Source organism: Lytechinus variegatus, chromosome 3, assembly GCF_018143015.1.
Source record: "Lytechinus variegatus isolate NC3 chromosome 3, Lvar_3.0, whole genome shotgun sequence".
In the NCBI taxonomy this organism is placed as follows: domain Eukaryota; kingdom Metazoa; phylum Echinodermata; class Echinoidea; order Temnopleuroida; family Toxopneustidae; genus Lytechinus; species Lytechinus variegatus.
In genome coordinates this window covers 56,451,643-56,470,928 of record NC_054742.1, presented here as the reverse complement: position 1 = coordinate 56,470,928, position 19,286 = coordinate 56,451,643, and positions in this window count along the sequence as shown.

Here is a 19,286-nt window from a genome sequence, read left to right as displayed (position 1 = left end):
AATTACCAATTCAAAGAGAAGTTTGTTATGAACACTAAGTAGATGATTGTAAATCCAAATCTTTAAGTGTTTAGAGATCTATATTAAATCCCTTGGAATTACATGTGTTTTGTTGAATGAGATCTTCTAAAAATGTATATTTCTTTTCGTTTTGTTCGTTTTGGGAATGAGGGGGGGGGGGTGGGCTGATTAAATTCATTCTAAGTTAGTTTGAGAGGAAACATCAAAGCAACCTTATGAAAAAATAAAAGTTCTCATCCATGATATTCTTGGATTTTTATCAAAAAATAATGTGAAATTTACAATATTTTCAATAAATATCAACTAATCATTTATGAATAAATGTTCACTGAATTTAACGAAAAATTACTTATTTTCTTTGTCTAAAGAAACGTAAATGTTTTTTAAAACTGGAAAAAACATGAATGAAAATATAATAAACATTGTAAGGACCATGAACCCCACTTAGGACCAAGCACTTGCTCCATCCCCCCCCCCCCCCTTCTGTTATGCACAGTCTGCAATCTTACATTCTAAAGACAATTGATATTATATATAATTTTTTAATTGTTCAATTAAGGGTTGCCAAGCAGTTTAGCTCAGCTTATAGTGGCAACCTCTGCAACCTTCTTCAATTGACATGTCAAAGAAAATACAACTTTATTTATTTTTTAGCTTCATCAGCTTGTCAAATATTACTACATGTACATACATGTGAATTCTTTTTATTGTATTTTCTTTGTTAATTTGTAAATGAAAATGTTGCAGAAATCATTAAACAAAATGAGTTGAAATTAAGATTTATATGGCGTATTCTATGTATAGTGACCATGATTATTGTATGGGAGTGTATTAAATCTGTAGATGTGACAACTGATGACGTCAATCGAGGAACAAAGTTCTCTTTCTTTTCTTCCATGATTTCTCATAGGAATGGATGTTGTTACATTGGGGACTTTATATCTAACGAGGTTGTTCTGAGAGTCAGAGATAGGGATTCCTTTTCGTACTGTTAATATATATGGTGTCCAGGTAAATGAATCTGTCTACACCTTTATAGAGAAGAAACCTGTCATTACAGCTACAGTGCTTTAAAACATACTTATTCTTCATTGTTAGGAATTCCATTTCAATATACCCCACAGACTAATGGTATGATTTTATTCCCTCGACTATTCATTTGTTCATCTTTCTTTTAAAGACCCATACCAGAGCAACAAAGGAAATCAACAAATGGTAAGCTACAAAGTACAACTAAACTTTTAAGCATATCCAACGCTTGACAGCAGAGTATTTTGTGTAAGAAAACTCAAATTAACAAGTTTTGGCGAATAAGCTTTATCAAGCTTTATCAACCTGAATCATGTGATGTCCCACTGTGCCGGGAGGGTTGGGATTCATTAAATTGGTACATAGAAATTTTTTTTTTTAAATTTCCAGATTATGAATTCAATTTCTCCTTCGATTTGCAGAGAAGAAAGGCATCAAAAATTATTCAGTGGTCAGATCGATAGAAGCCTGCAACTCTTCACCAAGCTTTTTACAATGTCTTTGTTTGCCTGTTCTTGGGCTATGTCAGGAGAGGAGAGGGGGGTAGATTCCACACGTCCTTCAAATCATAACAAGGTGGAATTTCTAATAGAATAGGTATAAAATTATATTCCCATCCATAAGAAGGCAGATATGCTTTTACCAATCCAAAATGTTTTAGATATGATGCTATATTTTTCTCTCTTCCCCCCCCCCCCCCTCTCTCTCTTTGCTTAGCTTTTTGCTTTTACATGTAGATTAACACTAGCTGGCTTGTAATAACAATTTAGAGCTTGCATGAATTTCCACATCATGTTTACTGTACTACCGTTTAGCTTTAAATATCTCTCTTATCAAGACATTATCCGAGATTCTATCTTAATGGATCAGTTGGTCACTAAGCACAGGTCTTTATTCTTATACTGAGCAGTTTAGTTGATGCCACATAACGCAATGTCACCCACAGACCTTTTCATTAGGGCATAAACACACAATATTTCCATGTGACTTTGATTTTATTTTCAATAGAACATGGAGAAATCAAGTGAAAATATGTATGCTTTTTCCATTTTTTTTTTTTTTTGGGGGGGGCACATAAAACATGTATCTTTGTTAACAGTAAAACCTCCAATCATATTCATTCATAATGGACCCAATGGCTATAGAAGTCTAGTTTTCATAAATTTACAAACTATGATTTGTATAAGGTATAAGCAATGGACATTCCTCAGGATATGACAACCACAGGACAAATTCCTCATAAAATAGCTGATACCTCTACAAGTTCACATACTTCATTTCTGAACATAGATTCACCTAAACAAAGCTTGCCAAAAGAGGGGGTATAACCATAAGATGAAATTTTCACTTTCACTGCAGCTTGGTGGGATGTTTCAGTGAATCACAAAATCTCTCCAGCCGAGATTAACAAGTTAGAGATACGTTTTGAACATTTTCACAACACTGAAAATTATGGGTAACACTTGCATTTATTCATATTACTTGCATTATTTTTTTTTTCATTTTCATTTAACATATATCATGCACTGCCATAAAGGTCACTTGATATGAAATTTGGAGACAAAGCAAATGTTTGTTTAGTGAAACATCAAATAGATTCCCCAGAATTGATTGCTAATTGTGCACAGAGAATTATCTTGATCAAACACGGCCTTGCCAGTAATACATGTACTTCTACACGTATTTACTGATGAAGTAAGACAAACAATGGACTTTGAAAATAATTTTGGTTAGCTTGTCAGTGTCAATATGTACCCCAAATCAAGAAATCACATATTTCCCGAGATATTCAAAGAATTAAGTATGAAGTGCATGATATCAAGTACATACTAGTTGTGATTCAATTCAATACAGGTCTTGTATTCATGTGAATGTACATGTATTTATGAATTAATCTGTTTTCATTCACAAGTCAACAGCACCTAAATTTGTTTCTATCCATTTTTCTATATTTGCAATTAAATTGATTAATACCATTTTTATTTCCTTTCAAAGAAACATCCGATTCTCATCTGACAACCACAAAAAGATCCGCAAACATCTCTGACATCGAGTACTTGCAAATAATGTCAACGGCCAAGGAGACGTAAGAGACATATCCGTCATATATTTACAGGGATTAAGGGCAATTATTCCCTTCAGAACAACCCAAATTACAAGAATGCCCTTTAAAATCACTGATATTAGAAGCAAATAATAGGTTCATCAGAACTGCATTTACAAGGTTTAATTGAAGGCGGGGAGACAGTTTTAGGTCCTTTTGGGCATGTAAGCCCCCTTCATAAAGGACAACTAATAGGTTTCCCACGAGGGAACTCAACCATACCAAGGCTTCCCCTTCCAAACAGTACTTGCTAAATCCTTCAAAATACAATACTCGAATAAACAATATCATATTCTCCTTTTTACCTCTTTGAATTTTATTGTCAATCTCATGACAAAGGTCTTTATTGATCTAATAATTTCCCAAAGAAGTGGATTAGCAATCAAGTGTGACCATAGGCCAGTGGGATATCTTTACCTAACCTCATCACCCTTCACTTAAAAATCATTTTCAGCAATTTACTGCCTTGACAAAAATGTTAGAGAAATTCTAGTACAATGTGTAATGAAATCATTAATCTTTGAGAATAAATGTGATTACCAACTACCAAGGAGTACATGTTTGATGAACTAATTTCAATATTAGCCTTACATGTATGTCCTAGTTTCATGAACTACATGTAGACTTACTGTTTAATTTATGATGTCATATCATTTAAAAAAACTTAACCTTCGATTAAGATTTCAATGCTGACGCTGCCGCCGATACCGTCAGAAAAGAGGCACCTACAGTCTCGTTCTGCTATGCAGGCAAGACAATAAAATGAATTACTAAGATATTAAGCATTAGACAAGTGTGCGTTTCAACTATAGGCCCATACTCCTATTTAATTGTATGACATATCTATCCTCTATTGTGTTATCTAATAGCACACAGTTCAACAATTATCGTCAATACTACATGTAGTAGTAGTTATCAACTGAAAATGTTAACATAATTTGGAAAGTGCAGTTTATTTCCAATAAATTACATGGGTATCTGATTTTAGGTATCTCATACAATATCAATTATGGTTTTATTCATTCTATTTGCAAGTTCAATTACAAACATGCATTAAATCAATATTACTGATATACTATTTCAAAACATGCTACTAGTTTCTTCTAATTCATATTAGTGCAGTACTAAAACCAGGAGTTCCCTTCTCTAGTATATAAGTGGTGGTTAAAACTGATTATTATTATTGTTGAATTTAATTGTATGAATAAAAAATTGGGGGGGGGCATACCGTGGAATAATCTAATAATTAAAATTGTTGAGAGTTGCCTCTTTTTCATTCACAAAGTTTAAGTTTCACCAACGAGGCTTCTATTCTGATTCACTGATGAAAATAATTATCTGGTAATTATTGAATTGAATGGCTTTCCTGGAGGTCTATACAATGCCCCACACAAAGTTGTAATTATATTAAAAGTGATTTATTTTGCCTACATCTAGATTCATGGTGCATACAGCACAAAAATGGGATAAGAAGTACTCAGCAATAATGCAATTTATGCATACATGTATATGATTGTGATAGTGACATTTTTTTCTTTAATTGGCATATTAAAAGGCAAGTCTACCCTGACATCCATTTGGTTATAATAAATGATGAAGATTTAATGAAAGAAACATATGAACGTTTCATGAAAATCAATTAAAAAATTTTAAGTTATAGATTTTGTATGCTTGGATATTGTAACATCATGCAAGCAGCTGCCACAAGTATACACATGTACATGTACTATCATGTAAAAGAAATAAATATAATAATTATGTTCATGGTTCAAGGTGACTAAAATCAATTTTATCAAATGCACAAATAAAACAATTATAGAATTGTATAACATGGAAAATGGAGGAGCTACTCAAATTAGATGCCATGAAGTGAAATCTTGAAATACAACCGTATATTATCTTATGCATTTTTGCCAAACCTCACATTTTATTTTGTATTTCTGCTCTTTGTCAAGACCAAGTTGACATCATGTTGGAATCCACTTTAATAGAAATAAAATAATGAGTCAAAGTAATTGAGACAGATAATTTGTGAACCCCTGCTAAGATACCTTTGTTAGATAGGATAATCCAGGCCATTTCAAAACCAACAAACCCCCCCCCCCTTCCCGGTGAAAATTTTACAATAATGCTGATAATTCAAGATAAAAAAAATAGCAATAAAATGTACAAATTTATTCAATTTATTATTCAAAGTCTATAATCAACAAAATTAGAAGTAGAACTGTAATATAAGTATCATCTTTTTGACCAAAGAGGTTGATGTAAAAAAAAGGGGGCCTTTCAAAAATGACACAATTTTATGCATTTACATTTGGACAATGACCTAAAGGCAACATCATTCCTGTTTTTTTTTCTCAATTGAATAAAAGCGATCATACATGCAGGGTGCTACATAATTTTTTACAAGTGCTTGCCTGGTTGGGCAAGTAAATTTTTAAATAGTTGGAATATACTTGCCCAAAAATCTATTTCACTTGCCTGAAAAAAATCCTTGAAATTTTTTTTACCTCTTCAAAAGAAAGTTTTGCCATTTTTTAAACCATTGACCTTTTTCTCTGTTTTGACATGAAATGATCTACCATGTTATTGCATTTCTTTTTCCAAAGTGATTTTATCTGCAATGACCAAAATTAGGGTCAATATCATATCAACCCTAATTTTGGTCATTCTACTGTGAGAATTTGCTTTCTACTGTGTGAATCTTGTTTGCCCAATTCCGGCAAGTACATGTAGTTTTGTTCTTTATATCAAAACATTTGCCTGACTTTAGTAACTTTTACTTGCCTCGGGCAATCGGACAAGTGCTTATGTAGAACCCTGTACATGAGTGTAACGCAACCAAACTCTGTTTTCTATCTACATGTATTCATTTATTAAATTCATCTTTCTTTCTGGTTTTCTTCTTTTTCTTCAAGACTGGAAACAATCACAGAAGATAAAAAGTATGTACTTGGAGCAAAGTCTGCTTGAAAAAAAAATACATACATTACAAGCATTTGCAGGCTGAAAAGGGAACACTCAAATACCCTTTTTAGACAGGCTAAAATTTCCTTAACCCCGTACTATTGGTGGGGCTAAATGGCAATTTAGCCCCACCTATAGTACGGGGTTAAGCTTAGCCCACTTTCGTTTTACACAGCGTTTTTGCAAAGTGGGCTAACCCCACCTATAGTACGGGATTATTTGGCCCTGCAAAAAAAGCAGGGTTATCCCACCAATTGCGGTGCTAAGAGCAATAGTACGGGGTTAAGATCGCATGTGTAAAACGAAAGTGGGCTAAGCTTAACCCCGTACTATAGGTGGGGCTAAATGGCAATTTGGCCCTACCTATAGTACGGGGTTAAGGAAATTGTAGCGTGTGTAAAAAGTGTACGAGTGAAGCACTTGTACTACGAATGATCGACAAAAACCACTAGTCCGGGGTTAGCGAGTTTCGTGTGTAAAAAGCAAGCATTCCTTATCCGGGGTTAGCAATAACAATTTGGCATGTGTGAAAAGGAAAAAAAATAGTACGGGGTTAAGGATAGTACGGGGTTAGCGATAGTCCGGGGTTAAGAAAATCCTGTGTAAAAAGGGCAATAGTAATTCCATTCTCTGGGTAAAATTTGCTCAAGATTTATGGAGATATCTGGGATGTGAAAAGTGCCATGCCCAATTTATCACAGATCATTTTTCGAGTAGTATTCACAAGGTCAAAAAATGAAAATGAAATCTATCTGAATGGAAGCAATCCTGAGATACATCATTGTAATGGAGAATGCTTCATTACACACCACACACAAACAAAGACTTCCTACAATAGCACTGCTTTACATCTTTTCTTCCTTTATTTCCATCCAGTCCAATACCTCTTTTCTGAACAATATGCCAGGATTGGCACTTTTGTCTACTTCACTTCTTCCAACATCAGCAGGACATCAGCAGGGTATCATAACAAATCAACGTGCCATTCTTTCATTTAGAATAGATATTCGCACCTTTTGAAGTCTAATTAGTAGTGGGTCATTTCACAGATCCTGAGATGTATAATTGGGATTGCATTTAAAATCCAAGGAACTGGACTGGGACTGGTGCAAGGTACATCTAGTATACTACATTTACACATATAAATCTATTTTCATTTTTTAGAAATCATTTATATTATATACAGAATAAAAAACACATTAGTTTCACTTGCAAATTGCATTATGTATAGTTGAAAAACTTTATGGCCTATGTACTTCTGCCATAGTTCTTCTATTCAGCGGATTGTCTCTCATCTATTCAATTTACCCCCCCCCCTTCTTATTTACAGGTAATTTCTGTTGCTGTTCTGTGCAGTTTGAGGAAAAATATTTTTTCCATGATTTTGCGTTTGAAAAGCCACTTTCAAAAGGCTGTTTCCGTGAATTCCGTGAAATCACGGAAAATCACTGTGTCCCTACATAATAGCAGGTATTATCGACAACGAGAGAATGGTTATCAACATTGCTAAGTGGCAAAAAACAAGCGATTATTGACAAGACTAGCAATAAAGACGTTATCGATAACAGCCCTAGTCCACACCCAGTCTGCACCCACTAATTATTAATGAAAGGGGGATATGTATACCCAAGTATGCATTATAACTTCCCAATTCCCAGTTCCTTTCATAAGATGTACAAAGCTCTAATTGAGTGATCAAAGCTGCCTACCTCCAATAATGCAGTGCAAGGCCAGGGCACTTGTCGCCACACTTCATGCACGGCTGGCCGCGGTCTGCATCATGGACCAGAGCGTTCTGTTACAAGGAAGAATAAATTGAAAGAAAATATATAAGAAACATCTCTGAGTATTAGATTTCATAACTGCAAGTGTCATAGTACATGTACATGACTTAAGGTTAAATACATTTTACTTTAATACTGCAAACAACCCAGCACCTTTACATGCTAATTGTTCATTCCAAGCAAAAGTGGACATTTTCAATAGCTTTACACAATATTGACTCTATTTCAAATCAAAATCAAACTTGTGAATCGAAACTAATAAGGAAGTTTATAAGCACAATATAGTTTACCATTACCACTCAAAAATACAAAATTCTTATACATGGTAAATTCTAACCATACAAAACATATGGGAATATACAATTTTTTTTTAAAACATACTATGAAATTTTTCTGAAATGGTGTAAAAAAAATTGCCCTACCCCACCCCCCCCCCCCCCCTTTCATGTCACCTTTTAAATGAATGAGTTTTTCGTCAAAAGTGGCAGACAATTCCAAAACACCATACTCTACACTAAATTTTGAAGATTTGAATCTTATTGATCCATAGCTTATTTTGACTCTGTGACCCCCTTTTTCACATAGTTACCCTTTTTACATTATATGCAAAGATAATTGCAAAAGCACAATGTATGTATGAACAAACTCTGAAGATCAGATAATTTTTGGTAATGACATGTGAACAAAATGCATAAAGCAATCTTAAATTTTTCATTATAATGCATCTGATTTAGCATATATGTTTTGCGATAGTGGAATTGTCATAATGGTCAGAAGTTGATTCTATATATTGCTATTAAAGATAACCACTATGCACACTTTCAGCCTGAACATCTTACATGTAAAATGTGATTTTTCAGACATACAGTCAATCTGAATGGTGTAACTTCATATCATGCCATGGCAAATGTTTGCACTCCCGATTTCTTTTACTTTATAATCAGATAATAAGAAAAAATGAAAGCTTGTGACATTTGATATTTTTTTTTTTTTTTACTTTCCCCACAATAAAATTTTTTCACTTTGTCGAACAAGTAGATACATGTACATGTAGTCTCCATAAAAACATCTTTCACAGAATAGGGACAGGATACAGTACTATGTTTAATGTTTGTTGGCCTTATAAACCATTACTATAACCCTGCATCACACCATAAAAGATGTGGGACTTGTTTGAATACTCTCTCACTACAAACATTGACATCACACTAAAGTATGGTCTTGTTCAACCAATTAGAGCTCTACCATCATTTGCTCAGCATAAAATAATCATAAGAGAGCGCTATCGAGCAAACAATGGTGGAAGGGCGCCATTGTGTCCTCCATTTAACGATATTATCACAAGCATAACCTTGAATTTGAATCAACACTATTCCAAACCAATCCATGATTGCCCGTGTGTCTCATACATGTTCTGTAACTTACAATCCTGGAAAAAAAATCATCTGTGCAAATATCTGTGACTGAGAGATAAATTTTGTGGGTGTTTATTTCTTATTCATTGGTGTTTACAGACACTACATATTCTATTTACATACACTGCATATGTTATCAAACAACTTTACAATGACAAAAAAATCATGAAGAAAACATATTTAGTTAATTATGGTGATGCCACCGTTTAAAAGAAATTCACATCAAACATATATCAGCAAAAATCATGCTGATAAAGGCAAAAGCCTCAATTTCTGCTGAATACATGCTATAGGCATACCGTACATAGTAATAAGAATCAAATCTTACAAAACTCATTAATGACAAAAGTTTGAAAGAAAGAAAATGAGATCACATGAAATTTGGCAAACTTAATAATGAGAAAGAAAATTTATAACATTGTATTCCTGGTTTTGTGTTTGAACCATATGTACTCCTGTACAGTACGTAGGTTATGCTCCCCTCTTTTTATAAATCTTACAAAACTCATTAATGAAAAAAGATTGAAAAAAAGAAAGAAATTAAATCACAAGAAATTTGGCAAACTTAATAATGAGAAAGAAAAATTATAACATTGTATTCCTGGTTTTGTGGTTGAACCATATGTACATGTACTCTTGCACAGTATATAGGTTATGCTCTTCTCTTTTTTCACTTAAAGGGGAATCCAACCAATGTAAAGTTGCTTTTGTTAAATATAGAAAAAAGAAAAATCAGACAAGCAGATGGCAGAAACGACATTGGACAAATTATAATAAAGAACTAGAATTTTAATTCGTCATGAGGACGAATTAGGTGATCTGTCTCTGATTTTATGAACACGAAGACAATCAGCATGTTTATTGAGATAAATATGATCATCATGATGAAAACTGAACTTTTCTTACGAAAAGAATATGTTGAATACTCTTGAAAAAGAGGGAATGAGAATATGTGAAATACATGTAGGTGTAGGCGATACACATTGTACATGTTATAGGCTTATTAAAACGATTTTAATCTACTTAATTGTGCGATATTTGAACTTATATACCTTGTAATGGTGATTAAGGAACATTTGCGAAATGTTGAAAAGAAAAAAAATTTATGTCCATTTTGGGGTTCGAACGGGGACCCTAAGGACACAAGTCTGATGCCTTACCCATTGAGCTACACGCTTCCCATAGACTTAACACATAAGCAAAACGAGAAGATCTGAAATCCAATTTTGCAAGTGAAATACGGGCATGATCCCGGCATCTGATCGGAAAATGGAGACCACACTAGCGATAGCTTACAATCTCAGCTACAACATACTCAAAGCTCAGAGAAAACCAACAAACAGAAATGGAGATATGGCTCACGAAATAGAGGAATGTAAAATCCAGTTTTGAGAAAAAGTCATTTCCCATAGAGATTGCACACAAAATGAGCGAAAATGACATGCCACTATAACTTGCCATTTTTCAGGATGATCCATTCCTTTAAAAGTGAATAAAGGCATCAAATTAGAAAGAGTATGTCCTCAGCTACAACATATTGAAAACTGAGCGAAAATTGACCAATATTTACAGAGTTAAAGTCAAATTTGCATAATTATGATGACGTCATAAGTAGCAAAATGGGAATTTTGAGTTCCGACGCCATTTTGATGACGTCATGATATAATTTCGGGTCAAATGCGACATGAAATCACATCTCCCATCCATACTCTATTCGAATATGAAAAAAAAAATGGGGGTCACCGTACTACTTTAAAAGCTATAATGAATTTTGTATAGGCATGTTTTTGCACATATATTGTCTATGGTAAGTGCGCGCGCGCGCGCGTGCTGTAAACTTTGATGGAGGCTAATTCCTTTATTACTTGTCGTAGAAGGTTGATCAAGGTATCAAATTGTTCAGAATTTTATTATCGGTGCATTGATATGAAAAACATGGCGATCCTATGTTGTATAGTGCCGTTACGCGCGAGAACGCGCGCGTAACCGTGCGCGCGCGCAAATTTTTGAAATGCTTAAAATCACCTGAAACGTACTCTGTTTTGGTCAAAAAGCGATTTTGAGCATTTTAAAATTTTGACGCGCGCGTACGCGCACGTCGTGACCTTTACATGACCTTTGATGACATGGACAGTTGACCCTTGACCTGAAGTTAATGTGATGTAAATATGATTAATTTTTGATAATTGATAATGGAGATATGATTGATAATGTGAATTTACAAAATGGCGTCTAGATGACGTCATGATGACCTTTTGACCTTGAACTTGTTTCGTTCACATGACATGATAAGTCCCCATATCTGATGATATTTTGAAGATAATTGATAATGTACATTTGGAGATTTTATGGTAACAAGAAAAGGGTGGAAAAATAAAAATTAAGAAATAAATAAATAAATAATAAAAAGAAAATTCTTACGAAATTAATAGTTGATCTGTCGATTGACAGATCACCTAAAAATATGGAAAAGTTATAATCACAAAACTTATAGAGACTTCATTTTCAACATTAGAGATGTCACTGTGATATACTTTGAGACTACTCTCACATTTTGCCCCACTTCACAAACAGCTTAAGGTAATCTTCTTTATAAATATTTTACTTCTTTCCTTTCATGAGTACATGTATGTAAGACAATAAGTTATATTTGGATTGCTACCTCATGTTAATAGAAGCCACAAATTCATGGTGATTGAATATATGTAACCTATGGGGATGCTGTTCCTATTACTTGTCACTATTTACTTACAAAATTACCAGTTTATTTACAAATCTACATTCATAGTGAATAAGTGATCTCATTTTTAAAAGAAACATAATTTCCCTTAGCCGATTTCTTCCAAACTTTCATGATTCTGTTCTTTTTTCTATCTCTTCTATCTCACACATCTTTTTATACCCAAAGTTCCCTGTAGGAATAATCTCCTTTACGCATATTTTCTGTTCCGGATTTCCCCAACAATTAAACTAAGATAAACAGATATACAGTCTGCTTGCACGTATCAGCAAAAAAAAATATATAATGTATCAGATAATGTACATTTTCATGTGCATGCACAGGTACTGTATGTTCTTGAGCAAAGTCCATAGATTTCAAGATAAAAGTGTGCTGCATTTATCACTTTGTCATCAACTAATATGTGTACATAATGTAAAAAAAAAAACGCATACAAAATTACAAGCCGTATTTACACTAACTGTGATTTAATCTTTTTCACAGTGAAACATTGGGATGACGAAGGAATAAAGACAGTGTTATCAAATGACTGATAATACACTCTACAATGTGTGATATTCAAGTTTAAACAATGGATTTGTGTAGCATTTTAGAATGCTAATCATGTGACATACTGTACTCTTCTGAGTAGATCTGAGCTATTGGTCTAATTCTCTGACACTTGATATGGAATTTGACTGATGACTAAAAACATCAAGTGTTTTGCATTCATAAGTGCAAGAAGGCAGAGAGGTCAACCTCCCAGACCACTAATCAGTAATGCTGAAGCAAAATATCACTAAATATCAGTGCTTTGGGGTCAAATTCAGTAATTTTATGCCATTCATAAAACTAGATCCATGGATTCTCATCTGCACACATTTGTAATTGTCTCTGTCACCGCAAGATCAAGAAGTATTACATAACCTAACAAGTTTACAACTGATTATTTTTAATTAGTTGTAAAATACCAAGGAAGTGGGGAATACTACCTAAAATACACTTTTTGCTTCATCCTCCATTCTCTACAGACGCGGCGACTGTAACGTGAGCAATCAGCAATGACAAACAAGATGTTGGCGTAAAAATTTGGGCAAGTCTCCCCCGTCTTTTCATAATATTTTTCTCATTTTTTCAATGAATTCTTGATTAAAAATGAAATTGATAGCGTAGAATGTCAGAAATGGAAGTTGTATCACATTTACATGAATTAGGGCTAGAGTAACTGCGTCTGTGCGCGGCCGTGGGTTAAAGTGTGGCCGTTCAGCAGACTCAGCAATATTCTACTGAAATCACACTCTCGACATGTACACTACACATTCACTAACTCACTCCCACACTACAAAATCATCCAGCAACATAGGCAAAATCTTGAATAAAAAGTGAAATTTTCATATCTAAATCACCATATCTCACATAAAAAATATCACCATCGGTACTTCTTAACAAGGTAGTTAAAAATAAAAAAATAAAAAAGTGGATTTTTCAAGGTTTTCCCAATGTTTTGGGATTTTGAAAACATGTCCTCACTAAAAACTGGCACTTTCAAGAGCCAATGTCGGCCGCAATTTTTTCCGGAAGTCAATGCTACAGTGTAAGATCGAAAAAATAATAAACAACATGAAAAAACGACAACACCTCAAAATGTAGCACCCTAAGTGCGGCTATTGCGTGTACGTTCACTATTTTCACATGCGTTTGCAATGGAACTGCGCACCTACATGTAGCAGCATTCCCGCGCCGTTTAGAGGTGAATTGCAGCTGCCTCATGGAGCTTGTAGGAGTGTACATCGTAACGCACACTGGAGACAGGGTGGCCGCACACAGAAGAATGCTATCGCGGTCAGAAGTGGTGGTCAATCTTGACCACCGCGATTACTATCGGCCAATTAAGGCGATAAAAAGGTAAGTACCATCAGCCCATTTTATATACATGTATGTATAGATTAAAAGACATGTAGTTTGTTCAAAATAGTTACAGGATGGTAAAACCCCTTAACTTAAGCGGCTTTCACACCAGCGTAGGTATTCTAGATCTTTAAAGAAGTAGAAATCCTGGGGGTGAAAGTTTGAGGTTTTTGACAGTACACGCAGATGAATGGAATGGAACATCCCTGGCTCCGTGGAGAGCAAGCCTACATTTTAAATGATTTTACTAATTAATTTTTACTCTCTAGGAGCCTTCTGGATAAGTGAAGTGGAGCCTACACGAACATCACTTGCTTGAGGTACCGGTAGCCAGGCGGCTTCTCGAGAGTAAAAATCATTTATTGTACAACGCCTACTTGGCTTGTTGTATGTGAGAAAATGGGAGGCTGAATGTCACACATTCGTACCGTTGCACACAAAACGTACCATCTGAAAATGTACCATTGCACGCCTTTAGGAGGTGACGTCACAATGCGATTTCATTGATTAAAATGCTCATACAGCTCGCTGGCTAAATGCGCAATGCTGTCAAGGATCATGTGCGCTTGTGGGCCCGGCTTGTGGGATTTTGCTTTTCGCTTTCAATATTTTTGCTCCCTTTTCATAGATTACTGCAGGGAAAAACTTTTTTTTTCATTTTTTCGCTAGATTCCGAGGCGTTGTACAACACAAATACAAATATTCTTATTCGTGTAATGGTGCGAGATTTCGCATTCGGTGAAAGAAACGCTCTATTCAACTCGGCTAACGCCTCGTTGAATAGAGCATCTTTCTTTCACCTCATGCGAAATCTTGCACCATCGCACTCATGCCTATACGCTATTTGTATAGACGTAGGCTACAGGTGTTCCTTCCAATTCATGTGCGTGTACCGCCAAAAAACCTGAAACTTTCGCCCCGAGATTTCTACTTTCCTTCTAAAAGATCTAGCCCTAAATCATGTACATGGGATACAAATTCATTTCAGACATTTCTGCGGCATCGATTTTATTTTTTTCACAAGAATTTAATGCTGTAACCGATTTTTATTCCAATTCCCGATCCGATCCGATTTTCCCCTTTTTTCTACATTTTTCCGAACTCCGATTTTTGACCAGTGGGGAAAAAATCGGATCGGAAAAACCAAAACATAACAAGACAAAAAAAAAAAAACACGTGGCGACATGTTTGCCGTCAAAATGCGCTGGTGATTTGTTGTGATCTCAGACAAAAGCGGTGGGAGGAAAAGAAGATAAAGGGGAAGAAAATTATGATTTGTTTTTATCTCCGATATTAGCGGAAAGGCAGGTGGAGAAGAAGATTATGATTTGTTTAGATCTCCTACATAATCGGGGAAGAACAAAACGATGATGATGATAATTGGTGATAATTTGTTTTGATCTCCGACAAGAATGGAGGAAGAAAAACAGCGAAAAGACGATATGTTTTGATCTTAAGCGGAGGCAAATAAGATTTAGTTGAACACGCTGACATGCGCGGTAATATTTACGACTATCTGACTATACGTCCTCTAAGAGTTTACGATTACCTCCGCTATCACTACGATGTTGTAGAGAAGGTGAAAATCATGGTAAACAACTCTGGGTAATAATGCGTCTTTTTCGGGAGGTCATGCGACCTTTCAGAGTTTACGATTACCTCCGCCATACGATGTTGTAGAGAAGGTGAATATCATGGTAACCAACTCTGGGTAATAATGCGTCTTTTTCGGAAGGTCATGCGACCTTTCAGAGTTTACGATTACCTCCGCCATCACTACGATGTTGTAGAGAAGGTGAATATCATGGTTAACCACTCTGGATAATAATGCGTCTTTTTCGGGAGGTCATGCGACCTTTAAGAGTTTACGATTACCTCCGCCATCACTACGATGTTGTAGAGAAGGTGAATATCACGGTAAACAACTCTTGATAATAATGCGTCTTTTTCGGGAGGTCATGCGACCTTTTTGAAATTACGATTACCTCCGCCATCACTACGATGTTGTAGAGAAGGTGAATATCATCGTAAACAACTTTGGATAATAGTGCGTCTTTTTCGGTAAGTAATGCGGCCTCTAAAAGTTCACGACGGACTCCGCCATCACCACGATGATTATAGAGAAGAGGCCTATCGTTGATCGGCGGTAGTGTCGCGCGCTGGAATGTCATTATCTTATTTTCCTTCCTCCGATTATGTAGGGAGATCAAAACAACTCATCATCTTCTTCCTCCGCTTTTGTCGGAGATCAAAACAAAATTCTGCCATCAGTGTAGCGTGCCGCATTTGTCCACGCGCCGGCCACATACAAATTTTAATGTATTTTTTTGTTTTTGAATATCTTCCGATCCGATATCCGAACCGATTCCGATTTTGGAGCAAAAATTTTAGGAGCCAAACCGAACGAACTCGATCCCGTAATTGCTCTAACTTACAACAATACAAGAATTCATCAAAAAAATTAGAAAACTATTATGAAAAGACTTGCCCGTGATTCCTATGGTTCTTCGCCAACATTACAGACACGTGCGTCACGTAACGTTGGCGAAGAAACAACAGACAAAGCCAAGGCAAAGTTTTGCAAAGGCAAAATCATTTCGCATCAATTCTTTTGAAAATGCTGAAGGTTTCTTTAGTTTAGTTATTGTCATAATTGTGCAGTGAAATTGAAAGGAGGTACAAATTTGATTTGGTAACCAGTTCCCAAAAGCACGGAATGGCCTGTCGTAATACAGCCTTATTGCACTGGCACTGAACACAACTTTCACAAGTGCATGATTTTAAATTTAATGCAAGTGCAATGACTTTCCTGAACGTGACCATGCAATGGTCGCACTATCGACTTCGTGGTTTCCGCTGCAGCCGAAACCTCCGGCGTCGGTGCTCGGTATGAAGGGTCTCACTCAAGCGTAAACAAGGACTTATGCAAGCATTTGTAGTAGTATACGTACCATATCCCTCTTTTCTTTCTTTCTACCGCCGCTGCCTGTCCTGGCTAACATTTTTTGATAGACTACTGATGTACTTCTTAAAGAATAATACTCAAATAATGCCTTGAATCTTTGTTTCCTAAATCAGCTCAGTCCGTCCGCACAGGGCGTCTAGTCAGCCATGGCAATTTGACAAATGACAAGGCGAAGTAATTTAAATATGAGCTAGTCGTGTAATGCGGCGCTCACATTGTAAACAAAAAGTTGCTTTTCAAAGTTGAACGTTCGCGTCTCGCATGTAGTTCTAACATTGATTAGTGTATAAAACCCCAAAGACCTTATTACTTTACGAATTGTTGTTTAGCAAGAAGTATATATCCCAGTAATCGACGACCGAGCAACCAATCAGATGACTATTGTAAAAGTTAGTTGTCATGACAAAATGGAACCATGCACCCCCGCCCCAATCAATTTTTTTTTCCATACAGAGTTTGGCAACTTCAGAAGTCACCCCATCTGTAGGCATATATCCTAGTTTTGGTATACAAAACACTGCTTTTCATCTCTACTTTTTTGTTGGTTCATGATTATTTCGAGGGTCCTTACTTTATTATCACTCTGAGTTAATAAACAATACAACAAAACCCATTTCAGATAAAGTGATTCGAAAAGTGTTTATATTAATTGGAGATGATTAGGGGCCTATATGGATCATGCATGGATGATAAGTTTCTCGCTGCTCGAAAATATTCACTTAATTTTAAATAAGGGCGTCCATATTCAGATTATGAACAGTATATAGGGGCTGGGCAGTGGCGGCACCAGGATTTTCAAAGTGGGGGGGCAAATGGGGGGCAAAGAAAATATTGGGGGGGCAAGGGCAGTCAAAAAAATTTTTTGCATGTGTGGAAAAATCGAGCGCGAAGCGCGAGTTTTAGTGGCCCCAAAAAACATTTTTTTGTTACACTTGATATATAAACAGAAATTTTTGTAAAATCAGGTAATGCTTAATGGAGCAAAGTTATTGATCAAAACTAGATCATGAACTGAACATTTACATATATGTAATCTTAAGGCGTAGACCTATTCTACTTTTACATTTTTGTATCACATCAGAAAAAATGCACAATATTCCATGAAATTTCAACGCATTCTCTGGCTGCCATCTTCAGTAGATAGTCAATACGTAAACACTGACACGTACAGCCACGTGTGTAGTTCAGTAGTTTAGCCACATTTCACTCTTGACTAGCCTTCATCACAAACTGTATGTACCATTGAAGAATGCTGATCGCATTGTAAAAGACTTCAATATTTAATTTCTGTTCTCTTTTTCATATCTTATTTTTTTCATACATAGGCCTAATAATTTTCTTCCGAAGACAGGAAAGTTTTTAATACACAGGGTAAAGTTTATTTTCAAATATACTATAGTTGGGTGTCTTGTTATGAGAATATAGCCTAATAAATACAGACATTCCCCTCGTGGAAAGGTCGAAAATTTAAGAGGGAGGGGACAGAACACCCATCGCAGATTGCACATCTTTACATAGCCTATTTACTTTTTCACTAAAAACCATGACGGTGACAAATTATGAACGAATAGTTCAAGCATTCTTATTTGTTAATGAAGCAAATCGATGAGTTTAATCCAAATTTTACATGAGTAGATGCATATTTATTTCAAGGAAGGGGGCAGACTTTGAGTATTTGTCCTCCACGCCCCCCCCCCCCAAAGAATAAACATTGCTGACGACAGAATACACGCCATGTACTGTAGTTTAACACTTACATTAGCTTGTGTATCACACATTGAAATGTCTGCCTTAATGCAAGATATAACAAGCGATATAAACTTATTACAAACTAATAGTGTGCGAGGAAGCCAACAGCGACTAAGTGAGAAAATTTTCAAGTTTTGAAGAGCAGAAAATGGTATTTTAGAGCACTTCACAGCTGAGCTTGAATATGTAGTACGACAGCATCTACTTATTTACAAATTACTGTATAATTTTCTTTTAAGTCCTCAAAATTTCTGGGGGGGCAACTGGGGGGGCAAAGCTTCTGAGTGGGGGGGCAAATGCCCCCCCATGCCCCCCTTGGTGCCGCCACTGGGGCTGGGGAACTAAAAAGCGAGGGATACATTTGGAAAGGATTGGGCCCTCCTCCCTTGGACTCTCTAAAGTTTATAACCATTCTTTTACCATCGAAGGTATGCCGTATATGCACTATGTAGGCCTACGATTAATTCGATTTTCAAGCTCAAAGCGCGCGAAGTGCAAGACATTTGGCTCTCAGGTTTTCAGAAATGTGTTTGATCCAAAAATTCAGGGGATATAATAACATTTCACCACACGCTTTTAAAATGTGAGAGAGGGACACGGGACACCTCCCCTCCCCCATCTGTTT